Source organism: Pholcus phalangioides, unplaced genomic scaffold (genome assembly GCF_987345545.1).
Source record: "Pholcus phalangioides strain wild (caught in Gottingen) unplaced genomic scaffold, Ppha-v1.0 ptg000011l_1, whole genome shotgun sequence".
Lineage (NCBI taxonomy): Eukaryota > Metazoa > Arthropoda > Arachnida > Araneae > Pholcidae > Pholcus > Pholcus phalangioides.
In genome coordinates, this window is record NW_028301604.1 from 17,662,567 (window position 1) to 17,686,556 (window position 23,990).

General features: G+C 33.3%; 1 long non-coding RNA gene across 2 annotated transcripts in view; it reads left to right on the plus strand.

Annotated features, from left to right (window-relative positions):
• The window catches only part of LOC149080160 (uncharacterized), a 35,547-nt gene extending 12,019 nt beyond the window's left edge, over window positions 1–23,528 (plus strand). For both annotated transcript variants that reach the window (XR_016193537.1, XR_016193536.1), the window contains 3 exons: window positions 3,870–3,941; window positions 9,069–12,771; window positions 15,038–23,528. This is a non-coding gene — a long non-coding RNA (uncharacterized LOC149080160). The remainder of the gene's footprint in view (window positions 1–3,869; window positions 3,942–9,068; window positions 12,772–15,037) is intronic.
• The last annotated feature ends 462 nt before the right edge of the window (window positions 23,529–23,990 follow it).

The following is a 23,990-nucleotide window of genomic DNA, read 5'->3' on the forward strand; positions in this document are numbered from 1 at the left end:
GTCATCAGTTTTTAGACCTTTATAACTCATTAATTATAGGTCAAATTGAAAAACTGAAAACACTTTTCTACATTAGTTTTTCACAGGAATCACGTGTAATTATTGAGCGGTTTATAGATTTCCCTGTATATTCCTTCTTTTTCAAAATATATCAGATGATGTATAGATGTGGTAGAAGCATCAACATTTTTTTCTAGAAAATATGACCAACAACCAGGTTAGGGGTCATTCAAGTGTTATGTCAGTATCAATGGGGGAAGGGGTTTCCGATTTGCTGACTTTTGATGACAAGGAGGGGGAGGGGGGTTTGGATAATGCTTACGTCATCAACCAGCCTTTATGAAAATATGAAATATTCTTAATGGCATCTTACTCGGTGCACCAAAAATGAAAAACCCTTTCGATAGTTTGTGGGCACTTGAAGTAACATTCCCCCTATTGATAAGAGCCCTACAGAGCCACTTTAGTGATTTCTAAATGTTTTGCGGATCCAAGTGATCTAGAAATGTGTCTGAGCCGCTTAAGTGCTCTGGAACTGTGCCACGCATCACTCAAGTGATCCGTAATTATGCCGCAGATCACACTTAAATGATCTGAGAATGTGCATAACTTGAGTGATGTAGAACTGCACTGGGGGATGCTTAAGTGCTCTGAAGCTATGCCCCATGTCATTCAAGGTATTTCTAAATGTTTCACGAATCACTTAAGTGTTCTGGAACTGTGTTGCGGGTCACTTAAGTGATCTGTGAATGTGCCACGGGCCACTTAAATACTCTGGAATTGTACCATGGATCACTTAAACAATCTGTAAATGTGCCGCTGAGTTCATTTTTAGAAAATTAGGTTTGAGGAGAGCAGGCCGCATCAGATGACCTTCGGGGCCGTATTTGGTCCGTGCGCCAAGGGCCGTTATGCGATTTACCATATATGGCTTAGAGCAGCGGTTCTCAACCTTTTTTGTCCCACGAAGCCCTTCCCAGTATATAATTTCTATGGCAGAGCCCCGTAGGCCTATTTTTTATTTATTCATCAAAATTACTGACTTATTTTTATTATTCAAAAATATTAATAATTATTCTTTTCAAATTTACTGTTTTTTTTGTTTTTTTTTCCTCGAGCGGCCGCGGAGACCCTGGGAGTTCACACGAAGCCCTTAGGGCTCTGCAGAGCACCGGTTGAGAATCGCTGGCTTAGAGGGTGGGTCATGATAAATTTTTTGAGTTCCTAGCCTTCAAATGGCATTGATATTAACAGAGATTGGTCAAATATTTGGCTGGATATTTTTTTGATAACATATAAAGGTACTTTTTTTCCGAAATTTCAATTAAACATTTTTTTTTTGCATTAAAAAAATAAATTTTTGATCTTGGGCGGGGGAGCACTAACCCCCTATGTCCCCACCCCATGTATGTCTCTGATCCAGCCAATATGCGTTAGGATTCAGAGGGGCAGAGCTGATGACGAAATTTTGCTGGGAAGGAGGTCAGTGTTTTGATGACAAGGGGGGGGGGCAAAAATGACTAAAAATTTGCTGACGTAATACTTATGAAAAAAAATTGATATTTTTAATTTAAGTCAGATTTTTTATAATTCAAATCAGATTTTATATTCAAATTAACTGATTGCTTATTAATTAAAAAATCTTGTAAATTATTAAGAAATCATAGTTTTTCTTCCATATTAATCTCTCAAATTTAATTCAGCATAAATGAATAAAGTAACAAATGAACTACAAGCAAGAAATATGAACACCAAAAATCTGTTTTTTTTAACATAAAACCCACAAAGCAGAACGCTTTGCATTTTTCTGCAATGAGCCCTTGATTGACTGGAAATGTTCTGCAGTAAAAGTTTTCCATAATAGTTTTTCTTCACTACACTTTTCTAAAAATTCTTTCAGATTGTTCTGCAGTAGCACTGATGGTTCTGCAATGTACATCGCAGATTTTGGCATATTCTGCTTTGGGTCATGAGAGGTTGTTGAGCCCAAATTAACTTCATGGGTTTTTCTTGTAGAGTGCTTATATCTATAAGGGTTCCCCTTTTTAAAACAAATTCCTGGTCAGTGTTGCATATGGTGCACAGGTTATGCATATGTATCAAACATTGTCTGACAAGATGGTTTCTTGCACAATTGATGCATGAATTTAATATGTATCTAGGGATTAGGTTCAAGTCTATATTTACCTGATCTTTTATATTACTTTTAATCAAGAACTTTACTACATTTCAAATCACATGCATGCCATACTAGGTTAGATTTTTCAATTTTTAGATCTCATTATTGCACACATTAAAGTTAAATAAAAGAAAAATGAAATTTAAATTTTGTGATTTAAATCAATGATTTTTTTTTTAAATCAAGTGATTTAAATATTGATTTTAATTATGATTTAAAGCCACTTACCCTGCCAACAACCCCTCCCCATTCCTTTAGATCTCATTAGTGGTGATACAGACAGCTATCAGATATTTTTAAGTGCGGCGATATATGATAACTTTTTTCCTCGAAGTAGTGAAACTTTCATGTGTGGATATGCTGAAAATTGTTTCCTGAAAAATGATACAATAAACACAGTAGATCCCACTTATAAAATTTTTCAAAAACTGTCATGAAAGAACATTGTAAGTGAGAAAATGTTTTAAACAGAAAATCTGGATGTTTATCAGCAAAAGTTGAGGCCACAAAAAAAGTTGTTCTAAGCAGGAACGTTATAAGCAAGATTTACTGTATCGTGAAAAATTACAAAAATTAAGAATTTTGGTTATCGATATCGCTGCAACTTTTCCTATAAATGTTTTTCTCTATATTCAAATGAAAAGTGCTAATTATTCCAACTTTTTATTTAACCCTTTCCGACTCAGTAAAAATTCCCTTTTCAAACACTGAAAATAAACTTTAGATGAAACGAAAATTAGTTTAGGGGTTACTTTAAACCACCTTTATAAACACTAGATAACAGCACCACATAAGCCGATCCATACTTTTGGCCTTTGTTTATTTTTTGAAAACCCTTATTTTTCAAAGAAATGGATTCAAATTTCAAAGAATTTTCTTTTTTTGGAATAAAAAGGATTTCCAGAAAAAAAATTATACATTATTTTTTTGGCTGTACACTAAACTCTTTATTCTGTATAAGTTTTAACTTTTTACATTCAACACTTGCCTAAAATCGAGTCCTGAATTCAAGGTTGGGCACACCCACAAAATTAAAACGGTAAGTGCAATCTTTACAAAGTTATACATGCATACTCCTCTAGGCCTGAATAGACTGCCTACAAATTTTTATTGTGTAATTCCAACTTCAAAGAGTGGCGTGCCAGAAAGGGTTAATGTGTCACCATATAAACAATTTAATTTTTATGTTCCCAATTATCTTACGGAAGCAAAATTGATTTTTATTATCACAACTTATATTTTTCATATTTTACAAGGACAGCTTTCCAACAATCTTGTGTCTTTCAACATAAAAAGGGGGCAATTAAGTGCCGCAAAAGTTGGAACAAAAATTATTTAGGACTGTTTTTCATGAGAAAAAATCTGCTTTGGGAAATTCTGTTGGTACCTAAATGTTTGTTTCAATTTGTCAAACCCTGGGTATACTGCTTGATAACTAAATTCATGCATACGTTGAATTGACTATTTTACACTTAAAAATGATAAAATTTAGAAAACGACAAACAAAATTATGTATGCAAGACAAAAAAAAAAAAATCAATGCTATTTTTTTCCATTCTTCAGCATACAATCTTGCACAGATGAAAATATTTTTGAATGCTTGAATGTGTCCATATCTATTGTTTCCCATTATTTTATCTTGCTTTTACTCTTATTCAAATGACATTATTTCAGAAATAAATATTTTTAGGCATTTATTCCTCACATTTGAATGACTGAGTTTGTGGATGCTTTTGCAATATTTATCAGCTCAATTGTAAAGGTAAGTTTTTGTAAAATTCAAAACAGTTTTACTTTGTGATTATAAAAAGCTAAGTTATTACAAAGCTGTGGTTTCCAAAATGTTTTGGACCGAGGAGCAATTTTTTCTGCGCAGATTTCATCTTGGAAACATTTTTTCCAGAGAACTTATGCAATCTTAATACTGATATGAAATTTTTTTGCCACTGACTTTTCAGAGCAGGTTCTACATTTCACTAATTGGAAGTTTTTAGCACATATTTATATTATCTCTCAAAAAAATTATTACATTTTAAGAAACTGTCATTTGAAAATTTTTGTAATTATATGCATACTTCTAAAGTCAACAGCTGCGAAGATAGTACTATATATAAACAATTTGAATCACCCTTTATATATAGTCAAAAAACACATTACAGTCAAATCCCATTATAACGAAATTCAAGAGACCAGAGAAATCACTTTGTTATAATGGAAATTTTGTTATAAAGGAATTCCAGGTTTTCCCCTTGTTCCTTATTAATTAAACTTATATGGGGTCATTAGAAAAGTGTTCGTTAAAATGAGATTTTCACTATAACTGTATTCATTAAAGCGGGATTCGACTATACCAATTTTTTTCCTTGAAATTGTATTGAACTTTTTTAGTGTTATTTCAATGCAAAACATGCTATATACAGTCAAACCTCATTAGTGCATCACCCTGGTAACTCGTCACTCTGCTTACCGGGTCACTTTTTCGGCTATCCCAATTATCCCCTATGGAGTGCTAATGTTAGTAAACTCCTGATAATGCATTACCCCACTCCACTTAAGACATCGCTTTTCGTGGAAGCATTCTTTGGAAAATTACCATTCAAATCGGAAACTCTTCGTACAATATACACAATGAGTCAGACGCTCACTTTTATCATGCCACCGAACCCCAAAGCAAAATTTTTTGCTTTGTTCTGTAACAATCCCTCAGCTGACTTAAAATGTTCTGCGGTAAAAACTTGCATCTACATAATAGCGTTTTTCTACACTTTTCTTAAAATTCTTCCAGATTGTTCTGCAACAGCACTGGTTGTTCTGTGACGTACGTCGCACACTTCGGCATATTCTGCTTTTGGGTCAACGATCTACCTAGCATTTCAAGCAGAAGCCACCTTTCACTGCAGGCTTGTTAACAAATTCTTTCAACATTGGGCTATTTCTTATTTGGGAATGGTTCAGCTGTGATATTTTTTTCTTGGCGAGTTGCAATTTTTGGTCAGCTTTAGCTGAGAAAGTGTCCACGGTAGAAATTCACCAATTTTTTTTTAGAGAAAAAAAGGTGTTCAATATTTTTTTATCTACTTTTTGACGTTTTAACCTTCTACCAGCCGAATTAAGATTTGATTGATTTTCTTCAATTTTTTTCTATTATTTCACCTTTTGACAAACCATAAAATTAATGGTTATTATAATAACCATAAAATTAATGAAAAAAAATTCGCCTGTATGTTTTCTAGACTTTCCCATGTCTATTGAAACAACATTAAAATTAAAAACAAAAAAATTAAATTTTATTCTTCCTTGCAAATAGGAAATTTAAAATAATTAAAAAATGAACCTGTCACTAATTTGAAATAATGAAATGAACCTGTCACTAATTTGAAATAATGAAATGAACCTGTCACTAATTTGAAATAATGAAATGAACCTGAATGAAAAAAAAATGACCTTGAATAAAAGTTTTGTTTTGCCAATTAAGTTTTGAAATTTAAACTAAATTTTTTTTTTTTTTTGTTATGTGTAACTCTTGACTGCATTGCCTTTGAATCATGTTCATGTTTAACTCTCAAGTGTAAACTAATAGCCAAGTATAACTTATGTTAACTAATAACCAAGACTACATTTTTTTTTAAAAATTGACATATATTGATATAGATTCAACAACGTCATTATTCATCAACAAAATCATTTTCCATCCCTCTTTCTACTGGCAGTATTGGTAGTTAAATCTGGATATTTTTTTTTTTAAATATACTATATTTACATGGTAATCACAATAATTTAGTAATTCGTTGCTTTCAAAATGTACACAGTCTTGAACATAACCAAGACACAAATTCAAAATTCATGCAACTACGTAAAAAAGCTAAAATTTTCCTCACTTAAGAAATAATGAAGAATCAATTACCAAAAACAATTTATTCATATTTATATGGAAGTATTTGAGATTGCTAAAAAAATGGTACATATAACACAAACACGCATAGCAAATAAATATTGTGATTTTCTTCCGTGGCTTTATTAAATAACTGTGATGGAGCCTTTTTGGCTCATTTTCATCTTCAATGGCCACATTCTATTATGGATATGTGCTTTCATTCGTCTTTTGCTCCCAAATACTTGTTTATCTGAAAAATTAAACACAGGTTTCATGAAAAAAAAATTCCCCCTAAATAATTAAGCAAATTATACTCATTTGTTGTGATTTCAAGCAGAGTTGTTTGGTTTAAACCATGTTGGTTTAAATCTTGGTTTAACCAAGTGGTTTTTTTAAAAAAATCAAATAAAAGTTGCCTAAATATCATTTTTTTTCCTTGAAAAATATCATATTGGTTCATTATTAGCCAAAATGTTTCATTTTTACCACATTTTATATCCTTGGGGTACATTCTGATGGTATATCTTTAATGACATACGATTTTATGAGTGGTTTTTTTTTTCAAAAAGTCTCATAAAAGTGGCTAGAATACATATATATTTTTCATATGAAGTATCTTAGTTATTTAAAGTTATGTATAAGAGCCAAAATTTCTCATTCTTACAACATTTTCTAACCTTTGGCTACATTCTGATGCTCTATCTTTAGCAAATTCATGAATAAAGATTGCATCACACATCTAAATGTAGTGGTGTATTATCTCACAGGGTTTCTTTTTCCCTTCACAAAGAAGCAGCTACAGTAGTGTCACCATCATGCTAGGGCCAGGTGGTCCTATAATCCAATAAAGACACCAACTGTCCTTAAAGGACAAAGACTAGTGTACTAGTAGTTACATTACCTCACATACATTTTCATTTTCTTTCCCGTAAGAAGTAGCACATCTCCTATTGTATATCTCCCAGTCTTAATATTCAATAGTTGTTTTTTTTTATACTTTCACACACACACTTTGTTAAGCCCAGTTAATCAAGGTTCTACTGTATAGTAGTAACAGGTTCATGAAAAATAATCAGCTATATACAGGGTGATTATAATTTAAGTTTTGATTCCAAAATTATTATGTCCAAAACAATAAGTACTGATCCGAATGACTTGAAAAATTGCATGGATACTGCTGAAGCAATGGAAGTTTCCTTCGCAAAAGAAAAAAGTGCGAAATGTGCAAGTAGATGATACTGTACTTGGCCAGCAGTATAATCTATTTTGTGCAACCACATCATTTCGGCACTTCCACAGCATCAGTGTGTGGATAGAACTTCTATCAAGATGCACATTGCAATACCAGCAAAGCAGCTGCTGAAGACCCATTTTGACAGGATGCACCTTAACCCTTGCAACTTCTGGCTGTGGGGGTACCTCAAAATGTTATAAACAGTGGTCAGATTGCAAACTTTGGTGAATTGCAATCTCCAGCACATTACCTATATGTTAGAAGTTCCTCAGGATAATTAACGGGAGGGGAGTGGCGTTTAGTTTAATAAAGCTGAATTGCAAGCACATCCACATTATGACTATGGCTTACTCTGATTCTGTTGTTGAACAACAATTTTTGTGCTTTCAACCTCTTAGCCAGAAGTTAGGAAGTTGTAGTTATTTGTTCAATTACTTCGTTTTTTGTGATGTTTCCATGAATTATGAAAATGTGAAATGCTATAATTAAGGTATCATTCTGCCATGACTGGCTATCGTTTCCATTCTTCGAGCAAATTTCCCACATGTTGGATGTCATTAATTTTACATTTTTAAGTATTTTTTCCCCTTTATCAAATAAAATTGAATTTTTTCAGAAATATTCATGTCAATTTTCAAGTCATTCTGACAATCATTCTTTTTTTACAGTGTTTTGAAATCAGAACCTTAGTTATAATCACCCTGTATATCGTAAATCATTGCTAATTAATCTGCATTATTTATGCTTTATTAAATGCATTATATTCACCTAATTTTTATTACTTTTTGCAAAATAGCCTCCTAATTAAGTATACTGAAAGTAACTGGAGAAAAACCTTTATATATTATATGGTTAATAATAACATTAAAAGAATTTTCAAACACACAGTAATCCATTGAGTTAAGCAAAAACTAATTAAATTGCAAAAGTTGGTTTTTGTTAAAATGTAATAAATATTTATTGATTAATTAGCATGGGAATAGTGTTAATTACATTAATAAACATTTTATTTTAGTTAATTATTAGAAGTTTGAATGATTTTTCAGAAATTTCATTGTTTTTAATGTTAATACTATTCAAAACAAAAAAAACGGTTTAAACCAAAAAAAACCCGGTTTTTTGGTTTTTTTACCAACCCTGATTTCAAGTACAGTGGAATCATACTGCATAATACAAATAAAGCACATGTAATCACCAATTACATGGTATGAGTTAAGTAATGATAGATTACTCAAATAATATAAATTTCAATCATTGCCCAATGCTGGCATGAACTCCACATAAATAAGTTTTCAAAAAGTAATTTCATGAATTTTTGAATTGGTGTTTTGTGCATGAAAGGTATGATCACACACTAAAATCTTGATAAAATGACACTCTGCAGATCAAGAAAAAATAGTTGTTCTCTAGAAGGACTGCTATTGTAAATAACTTGAGAATATTCTTATTATTCTTAATTAGAATATTCTCCTGTTATTTATAGTATATAAATTATATATAATACATAATATCCTAGAAAATATTCTCTGGAAGGGCTACTTTTATAAATTACTGGGGAATATTCTTATCGAAACTAATAAGAATTATTCTCAAGTTATTTATAGTTCTTCCAGAGAATATTATTCAGTTATTTATAATAGTAGTCCTTCTCCAACAGTATTCTCAAGAATATTTGTAACAGCATGTATTATAATAAATAATCTCTATAAATAACTTGAGAATAATTCTTATTATTTTCTATAAGAATACTCTCTGGTATTTTATAATGGTAGTCCTTCCAGACAATATTCTCTGTCCCTGTCTTTCTTCCCATCAAGAAGATGCGGAAATAATGAAATTTGCAGCCCCAATATTAAAGTTCAAAAGCAAGAAAATGAAACCAACACACATGGCTGAATTGCACAACTTGCAAAGAAATATGAGTGATACACAGAATTTAAGTGTATGAAGAAAACAACAGTTCTGTATCTTCTTAGAATGAAGGTGATTATATTGGAATAGCTTCCTTTATTGTTTTTGGTTAAATTTTTTTATTTTGAACTTATTCTGAAAATTTAACTTAAAAATTTTTTAAGGTTTAAAAAATATATATATAATATCTTAAGATTTCTAAAATCTTCATAACAGAACTCAAAACCTCTCATCATGAGAAGCAGGGACGCCAGAAGTCAAAAATGATTGGTGTTGCTCAAAGTATGAGAGTCATTTCTCCTACAGGCCATAATATTTACATATATTTTTCACTGACCATACGTCCTTTTGTAGTAGAATGTTTCGTTTTTTCCCCGAATCTATGATTTCAGTGATGGCCGTTCTACAACCTACTTTTGCAGTAGTGGTAAGATTTTTACACCACAGTAAAATGTAATAAACCTATGCAGGAGGGGGTATAGGGATCTCCTGTATCTGCCCCAAGAGCCAAGACAATCAAAAATTAAAATTATTTTTTTGAATAAATTAAAATATTGAAAGAAAATACCTTTGTGTGCTATATTTTTAAATTTCTGTTAATTTAAAATGTTTTTTGAAGGTAATAAATTCAGATTGTCTCTGGGACAGATGCCCTGTGCCCACTCATAATATTCACATAAAACTGTGAAATTCTATTATAAACCTATAGTGGTGGAAAATAGGTTTAATCATCAATCAAATGATGATTTTGATCATCAATCAATGATGGTTTTGATCATCAATCAATGATGGTTTTGATCATCAATCAATGATGGTTTTGATCATCAATCTACGATGGTTTTGATCATCAATTCTTTAAAATCATGCTAATGCGTATTCTGAAATCGAATAATTCTATCGTATGTATTTTAGTTTTTTAATCAATGATTTTATTGGATTGTTGACGATTTAGTTGGATTTGCATTTCAAGTTCTCCGATAATTTAAATTGATAGCCATCACCACAGAGTAAAGTTGCAACATTTGAGTATACTGTTTCAGAATATTGGGGAAGCTTACATTGAAAACAGAAAGTGATGCAAATAGATAATGCAGGGGTTCTCAAACTGTGCCGCGGCACCCTGCAAAAGTTTTTCGAAGAGACTCTTTGTTAAACTGCTCTGAGGAGCTGCGGATAAGCGTTGATTAGGGAAAGAGGTGCCGCGGGTGGAAAAAGTTTGAAAACCCCTGACATAAAATATAAGTGTAGAAGAGGCCCCACACATTCTCCAACACTGCCTGCGCTAGGATCTTTAACGGGTCCCCAGGCCAAGTGAAACTTCAGAATTAAGGCAAGAAGTAATTTCAGAATTCATGAAAGCCTCCAATAGTTTACCGTGAGTGTACCACAAATCAATGTGCCCAGCAGTACCGTCTTGGGCCTCAAGAGAACTAGAAGTAGTTGATTTTTTCGGGAATTTGCCAGGTAGAGCCTTGGAAAAATCATTTGGCATGGGGTCCCATGTTGCTTCTAAGACGGCCTTGGTGCCCAGTGCGACCGCTCCTGTCTCACACTCCTAAGAGCGGCTCTCACTTTTTTTCATTTTTCTTTGACAGTTTCAACCATTTTTTCTACTGAGGGCAAAGCAAGTATTGGGAAGGGTGGGGAAGACTAAGGTGAAGAGATGCTTGGCTAGTCAGTGAATATCTGTTGTTTAAATTTTGTTGGCTGGGCTGTCCTCACATCCCGTAGGCTGGGATTTTTGGCGGGTCCAAGCAGAGGCGGATTTAAGGACGGGTGCACACCCTGGGCCACGTAAAACCCAAACGTTACACTTTTTTTTAATTTAAGGTTCCAGTATTTACTTTTGCGTCTGGGGCATCAACTGACTTTAATCCACATCTGCCCCCAAGCAAAACTTTTCACTGGCCCTTCTGTAGTGAATTTACTGCTTGAAAAAAAACCCAAAAAATTATTGTAATTGCCCCAGGTCTGTTCCCATGTCAGTCCTACCCTTGTGGGGTCAAATGCCGAACTTGGCCATACAGAAATCTGGCGTCGACATTTGCACAACAATTTTACCGAATTTAAGAGTTGAACTTGAAAGTTGTTGGCAACATTCCCAGTTTAAACTTGTTTTTCTACAGTTAATTACACAAAAGAAAGCAAAAAAAAAAAAAAATGTCATTTAGATAAAAGCAAACTTACATGGGGTAGAATCTAGTTCATCAATATGTCACTATGAAATCCTTTGAAGCATTTTATTTTATTTTTTTTTATTTTTTTTGCTCACATAGGAGCATTTCATTATTCCAACAGAGCAAATTTGTGATTACTACTATCTGACATAAATAGTTTAATCTTACACGAACGGCAAGGAAGGGTTCGATTCTCTACATGTAGCTGGTCATCCGACAGAGATGAGCGCGGGAAAAAATTACACCATAAGAAGTCCAGCATAGGAATTCTTTATTGTTGGCAGCAGAAACAATTTTTTCCCCCTGATGTGGAAGGTATACTGTATATCTATTCAAGAAAACAGCCAGGGAATTTTAGCCACACACTAATTGTATGCTATCAGCGGCTCTCTTTTCGCTGAGTAAAAAAAGACTGGCAGCTTCAATGTTAATTGAACGCATGTGTTGAATAGGTCTGCAAAACGATTTTTTCCTCTCCCTATAGAAATATTTGGTTCTGAAGAAAAAAAGAAGCTAAAAGCCCCCATCCCACGATTACTTGTTTCGCGACGCAGGGTAAGATAATAAAAAGTCTTTGTTGAACGTAAACTGTAAAAATCACAGCCGGCGTGAAGGAAATCCCGTACTTAATCGAACATCTCAAAGGAAGGCGCTTGGTGGGGAGAAAAAATTTGGGGAGTGTGTAATAGAGAGAGAGAGAGGTTCAGTATGTGTTAGCTGCAGGACAAATACTCAGCAGCGCAAACGAGCACTCTTCCTTCTCTATCCATTTCAAAATGTCTGAACTTTCCCTGTTGTTGGCTAGATGTTCCTCCCGTTCTGTGGCCTTTGTATTGAAAGCCATAAAAGTTATTGCTTCCCCGAGGCCACCTCGGATCCTGACAAAGACTTTTATTATCTTTTACTTTAATTATCTTACCCTGTGCGTCGCGAACCAAGTGATCGTGGGATGGGGCTTTAATATCCCTTTACAATTCCCATTTCCCCATGGTGCTTGCGGGCATTGGCAACACCCCCTAAAGAAGAAAGCCTCTACACCAAGCTTCCCACCGAAGGATGAGTCATGCTCTGGTGGCTGGGAAAAACTAGTTCCGAAGATCGCCTTCTTCTTCTTGATGCTAAACGTCACTGGCCTGCTTGAATGTTGAGTCCATCTTCTTCATTAAGGATAATTCTAATTTTTGTTTAAAAATAATAATAATTGTTATGCTTTTTCTCTGCATGTAAAAACCTAAAGTAGAACATGGTTTTTAAATGTTCAATCGTTAACTGCCGCGGGAATTACGAGGGAACGGAGAAAGTTTCAATGTTCCGCTTCCCCAAAGATGATGACATTTTAAAAAAATGGCTGGCAGTGATTCCTCAACAAAATTTGAAGATCACTAAAAATTCAAGGGTAAGTTTCAATCTATTTATTTAAATTTTTTATTTCAATTTCATGCTATTTTTCCCCATATTTTGAAACAATATTCTAAATTTTTTTCTGTGAGTGAATGTGTTAGAAATATATTTTTTTTAAAAATTGAGGCAGACGTATGTTCTAAAAAGTTTTTTTAAATATCATTTTTTATTTGTTCTATTCTTAAAATTTTGTGTAGTTGGTTTTTCAAAAATGGGAATAATTTTTTTCAATTCTAATTATATTTTAAGCAACAGTGCAGCCTAAATAGTTCCTAATTATTTTTGTCAACAATATTACATTTGATATAATGATAAACTATTCATATATATATATAATTATGTTAATTACTAATTATACCTTGATGAATTGGAATTTAATATAATATTTTGTCAGTCACTATAATCAAATACAAATAAATTATTAATCATAATTTATTCAATAATTGTCGCATTTAATAGCAGCCTAAAAGTAGAAACTGAACGAAGCATTAAAATTGAAATTTTTGAATCCAAAAGATTTCTCCCTAACATTAAAGACTATCCAGTGATATATATATATATATATCAGGGTTGGCAGGTTTTTGACACATGGCAGTTTTTGACGGTTTAAACCGCAGTTTAAACTGTCACGTCAAAAACCCTCCGTCAAAAACCTTTGTCAAAACTGTCAAAAACCTAAAATATTGCTTTTCGATATAAAAATTCCCAATGAAAATGCACACGTTAATTGCATGTAATGTTTAAAGTGACTATGTTATACAAAGAATAAATATTTAATAAGATTCTAAAATAATTTTCTACTCCCGACAGAATTATTTTGGACAATATATGGTTTTTTTTTCTTATAAAATTTGAATAAAGCATAACATGAACATTGAAGGGAAAACTGTGGAATGATTTGACATTCTTTGATTCAAGATGATTCTTGACCTTCCAAAATTTCTTCAACTGCTTATATATATGCATTGATATAAACTATCTGCTGTACTCTTTTTACAACAGATAAGTGTTTAAAAAAGTTTATTACATCATGTATGTAATGTTGATTTCTGTTATTATTAAATTATCTAGATAACCACTGATACTTAAAACAATACCCTTATTGCACATAACATTGAAATATATCTAGCGATCAAAATACTGAATTGTAGGACTAAAATGTCATTTAATTTGGCAATGCTAGCTTGTATATGTCAAACTTGGTTTATTCTTACTTTTGCACTATGATACGGTACATTTACTAGTATTTATAATGCTATGGTTTTCCAATTGAAGCTGTATTCAAACATGCAAAACAAATGCTTTGGGTATAAAGTCTTGTCAGCTCTGCTTTGGTTGAAAATAGTCTTTAAAGCTGTGTGAATCTAAGAATCTAATCACCCTGATCTAAGAAATTTTTAGGAGAAAATAAATGAGTTTAGTTAGTGCATTAACAGACGCTGCGTTAGAAATTTTATATGGAATAAAATTTTGGGCAGATCAGAAAATTTAAAATATCAAAATATATTTTTTTCCTCAGTAATTATAATTCTGAATATAAAACCCTTTAATCTAAATAAAAATAAGTATTTTGTTATTTAGCATATCTATCAAGTTAACAAAAACTATTTGACATCATTGACAGTAAGATTTTGATAGTTTTAGTACCGAGTTAGTTTCTGGGGTCAAAAACCTAACCCTGATGCCTTATCATACATATTTTGAATAAGCAGCTCTAATCCACTTAACAAATTGAACACAGGTAATGAGTAGCTTAGTTAAATAAACCATAAAATTATATTTTATATGTTCTAGACTCTTATGTTGAAGAATTCAAAATTGCAAATTATAATTAATATTTTGTTTTAATTATTGTAATAAATTAATGTTTAAAAATAAAACATTGTAATATGCCAAAAAGTAAGTTTTTCATCATGTTGTATACCTATTATGTTCAAAACATTATCAAAAGGCATTCATTTAGGTTTTTGACGGTTTTCGACAGTTTTTGACGGTTTAAACCAGTTTTTGACAGTTTAAACCAGTTTTCGACGCTTGTCGTGTCAAAAACCCAACCCTGATATATATATAGGTTTGTGAAAGTTTTTCTCTTAATTCTCCCCATTTTTAACAGTTCTTTCATGACTAAAATTCTTGTAGGAATAGAGATTAATTTTACATGTGTTTTTAAAAATTTGTTTTCTTAGCAGTTAATTTTAAAAAAAGAAATGCCATATTTGTCTCCTTTTTCATCTAATTTGTATTATTTTATTGGTTTCTAGATCTGTGAAGCACATTTCCAAGAAAGTGACATGCAGCGACGGTGTGAATTGTTTGTGGAAAAAACCGGTGAAAATTAAGTGTTCCTCTCCTTCATCCACATCTTTATGATTTTGCTATTCCTTCAAATTTTCCAAGCTGCCCTAAATATTTTTCCACCAGAAAATGTTTCCGAGAAGGACCTGATGTAAAACGACTTCGTTTAGAAAATGAAGCTCTCTCCAGTGCCATTCAGGACAGCATTAGATCAAAAGAACTATATGAGAATAAGTTTACGTTCAAGACTTTTCAACAACTAAAAAATTGTTTGAAGGACTTCAAAATGGACAAGTGGACTTTGATTATGGATGACAATTATGTAATGTTTGTGTTGCGAAAAGTTGGACTAGCACCTCAGTTGATAGCATCTGTGGTCATTGATGAATCCTTGACATTGGTAAGTGTTTACAAATCTGTAAAAATATCAAAGTTGAGAAAATTGAATTTTCCCATGACTGTTACTGACATAAATCGTATTTCTGAAATTTTGCACCAACTGGAAAACTTCAATGCTTCTTGCAATCAGAAAGATGATCTTCTAAATCTATGTAAAAGCGCTGTTGGAGAATTGAAAAATAGTATGGAGGAAAAAAATATATGTGATTTTGTTGAAGAACAACTATTATTGCTATCGATTCCCAAAAATTAGAGAAAATATTCCTCAGAATTTTTAATTCTTTGTTCGATGTTATTTTATATCTCCCCATTGCTATAAATTTCTGCGTAAAAGTAATATTTTTATACTACCACATCCTGCCACTTTACAGCGGTTGTTTGTAAATTACATTGCTGATCCATTAGATCAGTGGTTCTCAACCTTTTTTTGTCCATGGCCCCCTTTCAACCTTTTCTCATTCCTGTGGCCCCCTTGCGAACATGAATAATTTTCTACTCCTCCCTTTCTCCCCCACCCCCGTTTTCCCATTAGAAGATAGTTATTCAAAAATTGTCTGAAGTATAAATATTTTTGAATTTAATTTGATTAATTTTTAATTTATGAAAATAACGAAAAAGCAGAATAAACATAATAGAATACAGTAAGAATAGAATAAACCCTTGGGGTCACAAAGGGTCTGTATTATCGTAATGTTACTTTTTGTGAAGTTTATTGTTTTGTGCTTTTCTCAGTTTGATTTGTATTTTTTATGTGTTGTGTCAGTCCAATTAAAAAATATATATATTTTTAATCAATATAAACTCTGCGCTTGAAGACGGCACAATGTCATCAAGTTACTGTACTGGATGAAATTTTCATTATTTCCAAATTAGTTTTTTTTTTTTTTGTGTAAAAGATTATGGTTTCATTGAGAAATGTCAGTTGTCGCTTCCAAAATATGCATTCTTATAATGATAAAAACCGCATAAAGTGGTAGCGCAAGCAGTTTTATTAATTTTATTCTCTTCATGCGGATAAAAGTAGTAATGAGGGAGTAGCCACACAAATGAATCACAACTGAAAAGTTCAACCTTTCACATCGTTTTCAACAATAATACATGTGTAAAGGATATAGGTTCATGTTGGAGCCCTACTATGGATTTTAAAAAAAAACTAAAATGTGCGTGTGAAAATTTTCTTAAATATTTGTTTGAACCATTCATTCCAGAGAAATCTTGTACGCAGTGACAAAACTGTTCGTGTACAAAGAGACGCATTGAGCGGGTTATGGACATTTCAAAGTGAAGACTTGCGTGAGAATTTATTGCACTTTTTTTAGACATCAGCATAGGCAGTGAGTCTCTAATAAACGGATTTAAATTGCTTTAAATGTAGTCATACGTCTTTTTAGGTGTAAATGTCCACTACATTGTTCTTGCAGGATAGGAAAAATGCATTGAAATTATTTAGGATGCTGCAGGCCAGTAGTAGGGCAGTTAAAAGGAAGCATTACAATATTGATTAAAAACTTTAAAGATGTGGTGTCAATCTTGGAGGAAGCCCCAATACAGGGGCGGCTCGAGTTTACCTGCCGCCCGGATGCGAAGCCTCATGTGCCACCCCTACTGGCGACCCTGCCAGGAGGCTGATAGGGATTCGGTGAAAGGCACCTGGAGATAAACCTGATTTTTTTCAGAAGAAAGCCGCACATAATTGTTTACCGTGCAAAATGTGCGTGACCATACGTCCCGCTTTTGAAGTAGAAAATTTTTTGTTCTAGAATTATTTTACCTTTCTTAATAAATGCCAGATAACTTAATCCTTGACAGAGCACTTATTTTTGTGAGCCATCATCACTTATCCTGTGAAGATGATATTTAACGGGGTAATTTTTATTAAGAAAATTTTTTCAAACGTGTTTCTGGTGTTCCAGTAGCCGGACAAGTGAAAAACCAAAACTTTCCTTTGCCTTCATTTGACTATTGTGGATCAAATTCTGAGTGAGAATATGGGCCCCCTCCTAGTCAGATTTCTCACGGCCCCTTCTATAGTTAATTTATAGCCTGAAAAAGCCAAAAAATTATGAGAATTATCCCGCGCTCTTGTGGGGGCCATGGGTGAGGGAACCAAAATGGCCCTTGTAATAGAGTACAGGGGTGGCGCTTGGCCACGCGACCCATTGCAGCCACACGGAGCACCACTTGTTAAATCCGGGGTGAATGGGTAAAAAAAAAAGTTCAATTTGCCAAAAAAAAAACCAAACTGTCGGCTCTGGAGGGGCGCAAAATCGGAAATGAAGGGCCGAAAAAATGTTTTGTTAGGAATTGTTTGGATAAATTGTGAGGGAGGGGCATGACCTTCTAAAGGTAGGGCTGACAGGGCACCAGCTTGAGGCCCGGGACTAAATCCTTATAATTCACTCTATAAATTAACTGTAGAAGGGGCCCCGTGGAAAATCGGGCATGGGCCCTACGCCCCCCTTAAAGATTCCCTGACGCAGGAAGTAGGGGCTATGGAGGGAGCAATAAGTAGGAGGTGCAAAAAATAAGTCCCACACGGATACATATTTTGTCTCGAGCCGCCCTGATAGCTTTCTGGTATTACGATCAGAGGCCTTGTCTATTTTCTCAACGTTTCCGTTGTCGAGCTATAGTAGGACTCAAAAGCGTGAATTTTTACTGTGTCAAATTTTGTTGTCTTAAGTAAAGTCTAAGCTGCCGCTCCTTGCACAGTGCCGTCTTAAGGCATGGGCTCACCCAGGCACGGCCCGGGGGCCTCAAGCGAAAAGGAGCCTCACAAAAATGAGATCTGGTTGAAATTTTCGAGAATTTGTTTGGTAGGGCCTCTGAAAAATCAATTGGCCCGGGGGCCCATGATACTCTTAAGATGGCCCTGCCCTTACAACCTGCCGCACCCCTTGCACCCTCGCTTAAGCCGCCCCTGTCCCAATACATTATCACAGCAATGTAGTTTTAAAAAATTTTTAATTTCACTGGTATTTTTCCCTATGTATGATTTGATCTCTAAGAATTCATTATAACTAAATTCGACTTTATTTCTTTTCAGCAGAGGCAATGGATTGGCACCCCCTTTCAAAATTCATAAAAAAATACCCCAGAGCAATCATTCTATATTCAATTTTTATAAATATATTCCTCATCAGACTACTCAGTGCTGGCTGAAGATAGCTTTGTGCTAAACTAGATGGCTATCCGTCTGTAATTGCATGAAAACAATGGGTTTTTTACAAGCTTTCATTTTTCACCAATCTACTTCTTGGATTACATTTACTACCAGCACTCAAAAGAATGCCAATGAATGGTCAACAAATCTTTGTCTGCTTTCTTTATGACAGCCCTTTTTGAATGAAAAGTCTTCGAACACACAATTTTCTGTCTTTACAGTTACTTCATTTTGCTTAAACCTCTTCTAATAGTTTGTGTCAGGGCCTACTGTCACCCCCAAGTCGTAAAACCACCGAGATTACATGAACTTATTTTATTTTCTTCCTCATGTTAATGTTACTTGAATGGGGGAAAATTTGCGAAAAAGATATGCTATATATATTGTATTCTATGCATTTTGTTTGCAATTAAATTTTAGTCAGAGTGACTAAAAAAATTTAATTTCTTAAACTTCTTCGTGGCCCCCGTATCAGTAGCCATGGCTCCCCTTTTGCGAGATTTTCATCCGTGGCCCCTGGTTGAGAACCACTGCATTAGATGAGCAAAATGATGTTAATTTCTTGTTATACATCAAAGATAAAGTCTCTCATCTCAATGAAAATGACAAAACAGTGTCATTGTTAATGGATGAGATTCACATTAAAGCTGCTCTTAATTAAAAAGGTGGAAATCTGATTGGCCTTTCAGTCAATTCAGAAGATATTGCCACTACATGTTATGTATTCATGATACAAAGTGTGAAATCTATTTTCAAAAATGTAGTTCATATTTATCCAGTTAAAACTATTTCCGGTGATATTTTGCATGCATTTTTATTGAAATTAATTATTGGCTTAGAAAATCTTGGTTTTAAAGTAATTTGTGTCTGTAGCGACAATAATGCAATCAATCGAAAAGTAATGTCTCAATTCACCAATCCTCCTAAACTTCTTAGTAAGTATAATCATCCTGTTGATAACAACAGGCCATTGTTTTTTGTTATTGACACTGTGCATTTACTGAAAAACATACGAAACAACTGGCTTAACCAGAAAAACGCAGAAATTACATTTTACTATCCTCCCTTCAATAGCAATGAAATGTCTCCAGGTGATAAATTGAAAACAGCTTCATTCAAAACCCTGAGAAAATTACACGAAATTGAATCGTTGAATGTTGTTAAATATTGCCATACCATAACTAACAAGTCACTTCGTCCTTCTAATTTAGAATGACAAAATGTCAAGTTAGTATTGCAAGTATTTAATGCACATACTGTAGAAGGTTTGAAAATTGCAGGCCCAGTTTATAATTTGTTAAACTTTGCGGAAACTTCTTCATTCATCAAACTTATTACCACTTGGTGGGATATTGTAAATGTTAAAACTCCTTTTAAAGGCATTGCAAAAAGAAATGAATTTCAGCAACCACTCACGAACTTGCCAAGTTATACAAGATTAGAATTTTTGCAAAATTTTTCTTTGTGGTTGGATAAATGGAAAACATGCAACAGTGACACTGGAAAATTAAGTAATGAAACTCATTTAGCTCTATCACACTCAACAGAGGCTCTAATTGACATTGTCAAGTATTGCACAGGAGAATTGCAAATGTCTTACATTCTTACTGGAAAATTTCAAACTGACTCATTAGCAAAAAGATTTGGTTTATACAGACAGTTGGCAGGTGCATAATATAATGTCTCTTTAACACAAATATTTGAAACTGAAACTAAACTGTGAGTACGAAGTCTTCTTCCCTTAACTTTAAATTCACATTTATATGGGGATTTTGTAGTTGACAATTTCAATACTGAAGAAAATATAAGTGCACCACTTATAGATGATGATGACTCCAAAAACTTCAACTTTTTGGTGAACTTGGATGATTTAGAATGTGCTGATGACTTAAATATCATCCTAACATATATTGCTGGGTATTGTGTCAATGTTTGTTTGAAAAAGCTCAAATGCGAAACTTGCCATGATATTCTAATTACAAATAGTACAAATGACATAAAATACCAATTGATAGAAAATATGGATAAAGGGGGATTAAAATATCCATCTAATGAAATAATAACTGTTGTAAAATTTGATTATGTGATCATCACAAAACTGTTATCTGTATTTGAAAAGGAATTCATTAAATGCAAAAACCACCGAAATGTAGCTTGTAATGTTACGTTACAAAACCTGCGTTTATCAGAGATATATTTGAATTCCGAATGTCATAAACATAATATGTATGATGTCATCAAAACTATTGTTTTTTCCTCAACAAATACTCTATTGAAAAATTATTGTAAAAAAGTCAATGATGATTTGATTAAAAAAAAAATTGCCTGTAAGCAAAATAGGAAATTAGAAACATTAAAGAAATAATTTTGTGTGCATGTAAATATGTGTCTGATTATGTATATTGTGTGTTGTTTAATAAACGTTTTTGATTTAAAAAATTTGTGGTTTTATTTTGGAACAAAAAAATTCAAGGTGTTGCATTTTCATAGATTATCAAAGGCTGCTTTAATTATTTTTATTTATTACTATTACTTTCATTTTTTTAATTATTTTTTAAAGGAATATGGAACAAAAATCAATTACTTTTAAATGGAAATGGGCTATTTTTTTAATCTTTTTCGCGATTACAGTTGCACTTTGAAGAAAAATAAAACGCGAAAGAAGAGAAAACAGCGTATAGGGAAATGCCCCTTTACCTTTGAAGGAAGAAACCTAGGCCACCAGAGCATGACTCATTCTTTGTGTGCGAGGGCTTTCTTCTTTAGGGGGTGTTGGCATTGGTGCCGGCCTTGATTTTGAACAACACAATGCAAATCACACGGGTAGGGATATGAATACAAGAAATGGAAAGAAAATGACGACATTTTTTCTTGGTTAATGGTGTCCTTTTTTATGCAAAATTCTGTTTTATCAACCCTAGGGGATAATGAGCAGGCCAAACGTTCTAGGAAAAGTGTGCAAACTTCTCAAACATGAATTCATAGGTTCTCCGGATTGGGGGGGGGGGGAGATAGATATTGACTTTTACAGTTGGCAGTGCGGAAAAGCAATACGAAAAAAACACGCAAGTTTTAAAATAAATATAGTGATTTAAAATACTTTTTTTACATTCTTTTAAATTTACATTCTTAAAATACTTTTTTTACAATGAAGGGAAACATTCCCTTCACTTTTCCATTGTACAACATGATGTATAACTTGTGTATGTCCAGAAACGAGATGCATGAGACATAGTTGTCTCAATTTTCATGGTGCATCCAATAACTGTTTGATCTCGTTTATCGAATCATCTTTTCTTCCATGCACAAGAATCATTTTTGATATTTGTCTTTGGTAAATATAGAATGTTAAATAATTATTCACATGCGTTCTGGAAGTAATAGCAGAGAGGTTTCCTGGTGTTTTCGACGATAACTTCCTGGTGATAATTAAAAAGTTGTGTATCTTTTTATTTGAAGTCATTTATGTATTTTTTTTCTTCACAAATTCTCCCTCACACTGCCAGAAGTCGGGAAAAATTGAAAAACAAACGTCGAACCATTTTTCCTTTCTTTTTGAATCTCAATATACAGCATCTCATTTTACTAGGATGTTTTTTCAATACATGTTTCTGTGTCTGTATTTATTTATTTATATTATGTTGAGCTTTGAATTTTTTTTAATTTTGGTAATAGCGCTGGAATATAAACGGTCCTGTAGTCTGATTTTTTTATATTTTTTTGCGGTATAAACTTCAGATAACAAAGCTATGTCATTATTGCATTTATATATTATTTTTTTTATTTTACAAGTTTTATTTTCTCAGCGACATTTTTTGTACTTTTTAACTACATCAATGAGACTATTGATATTTTTTAACCCTTTACACAGCATAATAGCAATAAGCTTCCTTATGATTTTCAGCAGTAAATGAGTATATATAAAGTAATGGGTATATAGAGCAGCTTTTTTAAAGTGTGCGTCGCTATTTCTAGAGGCATCTCCAACCTCTATGTGGGGTGTCGCGGCGAGCTTGAGATATTGATTTGCGCTCCTATTTATGCTTCGAAGAAGTTCTTTTATATAAAGAAAGGGAAAACATCTATTCACCTATCCTGAAGAGCCGCTAACAAATCATGAATCAGGCCAGAGAGCCGTGGTTGACAAAAATTGTAAACTATTGGTATAGGGAAAAAGTGTTCCACTGAGAGAGGGATTAACTTTACAAAATATTTGGGCTTGCCAATGCTAAAATAACGAGGTAAGATATCTTGTCAATGCCACTCAAAGGGTTGAGATCGGTCTGAAATCAGCAATGAAATGTACTGTCTCAAGTCTATTGCTGTGACTGCCGTTGTGGTATTCAGATTCTATGATGCTCATTTTATTCCCATGCTTAATGGATATACAGGGTGTCTGAGAAAGTCCCTCGGACCTGAAATGACGTGCAAACAAAAAGAGCTACAGTTATGCAACTCCTCACAAGGAAAGAGTCCCAAGGATATGTCTTCAAAAATTTTAATTTAAAAAAACCGCTTTCAGTGCAATATTCAAGCTATGTGCAAATGATTGGTATTGCTTTAGCAACACGAGCAGATATGTTCCGGCGTCCCTGATGAGAAGAGAACTAAGAATATTCTCGAACTAAAAGTTGTCATTGGGGGGGGGGGGGTGATTGTGCCAAAAATTTTGTTTTAAATGTTTCAGGCAATGAAAAACTGATTTATATTTTATAATATAAACTAACCTGGATCGCGTTCTGAAACGTGACGGTGAATATGGCCGTAAATGACTAGCCCGGCATTCCAACTACAATGCTGGCGAACAGCGCTCCCTCAAGCGTGCATAACTGCGGATGATCAGAACTTTGATTACTTGTTGTGAAACTTGACGTGTAAACGTACTCTCTTCGTGTAGAGTATCGCTAAATAAAGAGTTTTTCACCCATTATTGGCTTGTCATTTCTGCATCTTCGTTTATCCTCCAGCTGATCAGGTTGGGGTTACTGGTCATACATTCCTATGTGATTCTGTTTTGTTTTTGTGTTTTCTACCTCCCCTAAAAGTTTGTACGTTGAGTTTTGAATCACCCTGTATATATTTGTGTATATATAATTAGTTATATTTATATTGCTTGTATTTCTTACTTTATTATATTTATATAATTAGCTCTTTTTTTATGAATAAGACAGCGTTAAACACAGTATAAAAAGGTCGAGAAGTGATCATAAATCAATCAAAATGAATCTAAGTAGTCAGGGAAAATATGTATATCACAAGTATATACATGATGAGTTTCCCTGTGATACTCATACATACGGGACGGATTTAGGAATTTAGCTATAGCAGAAATTGTGACTGCTTCTGACTAAACGACT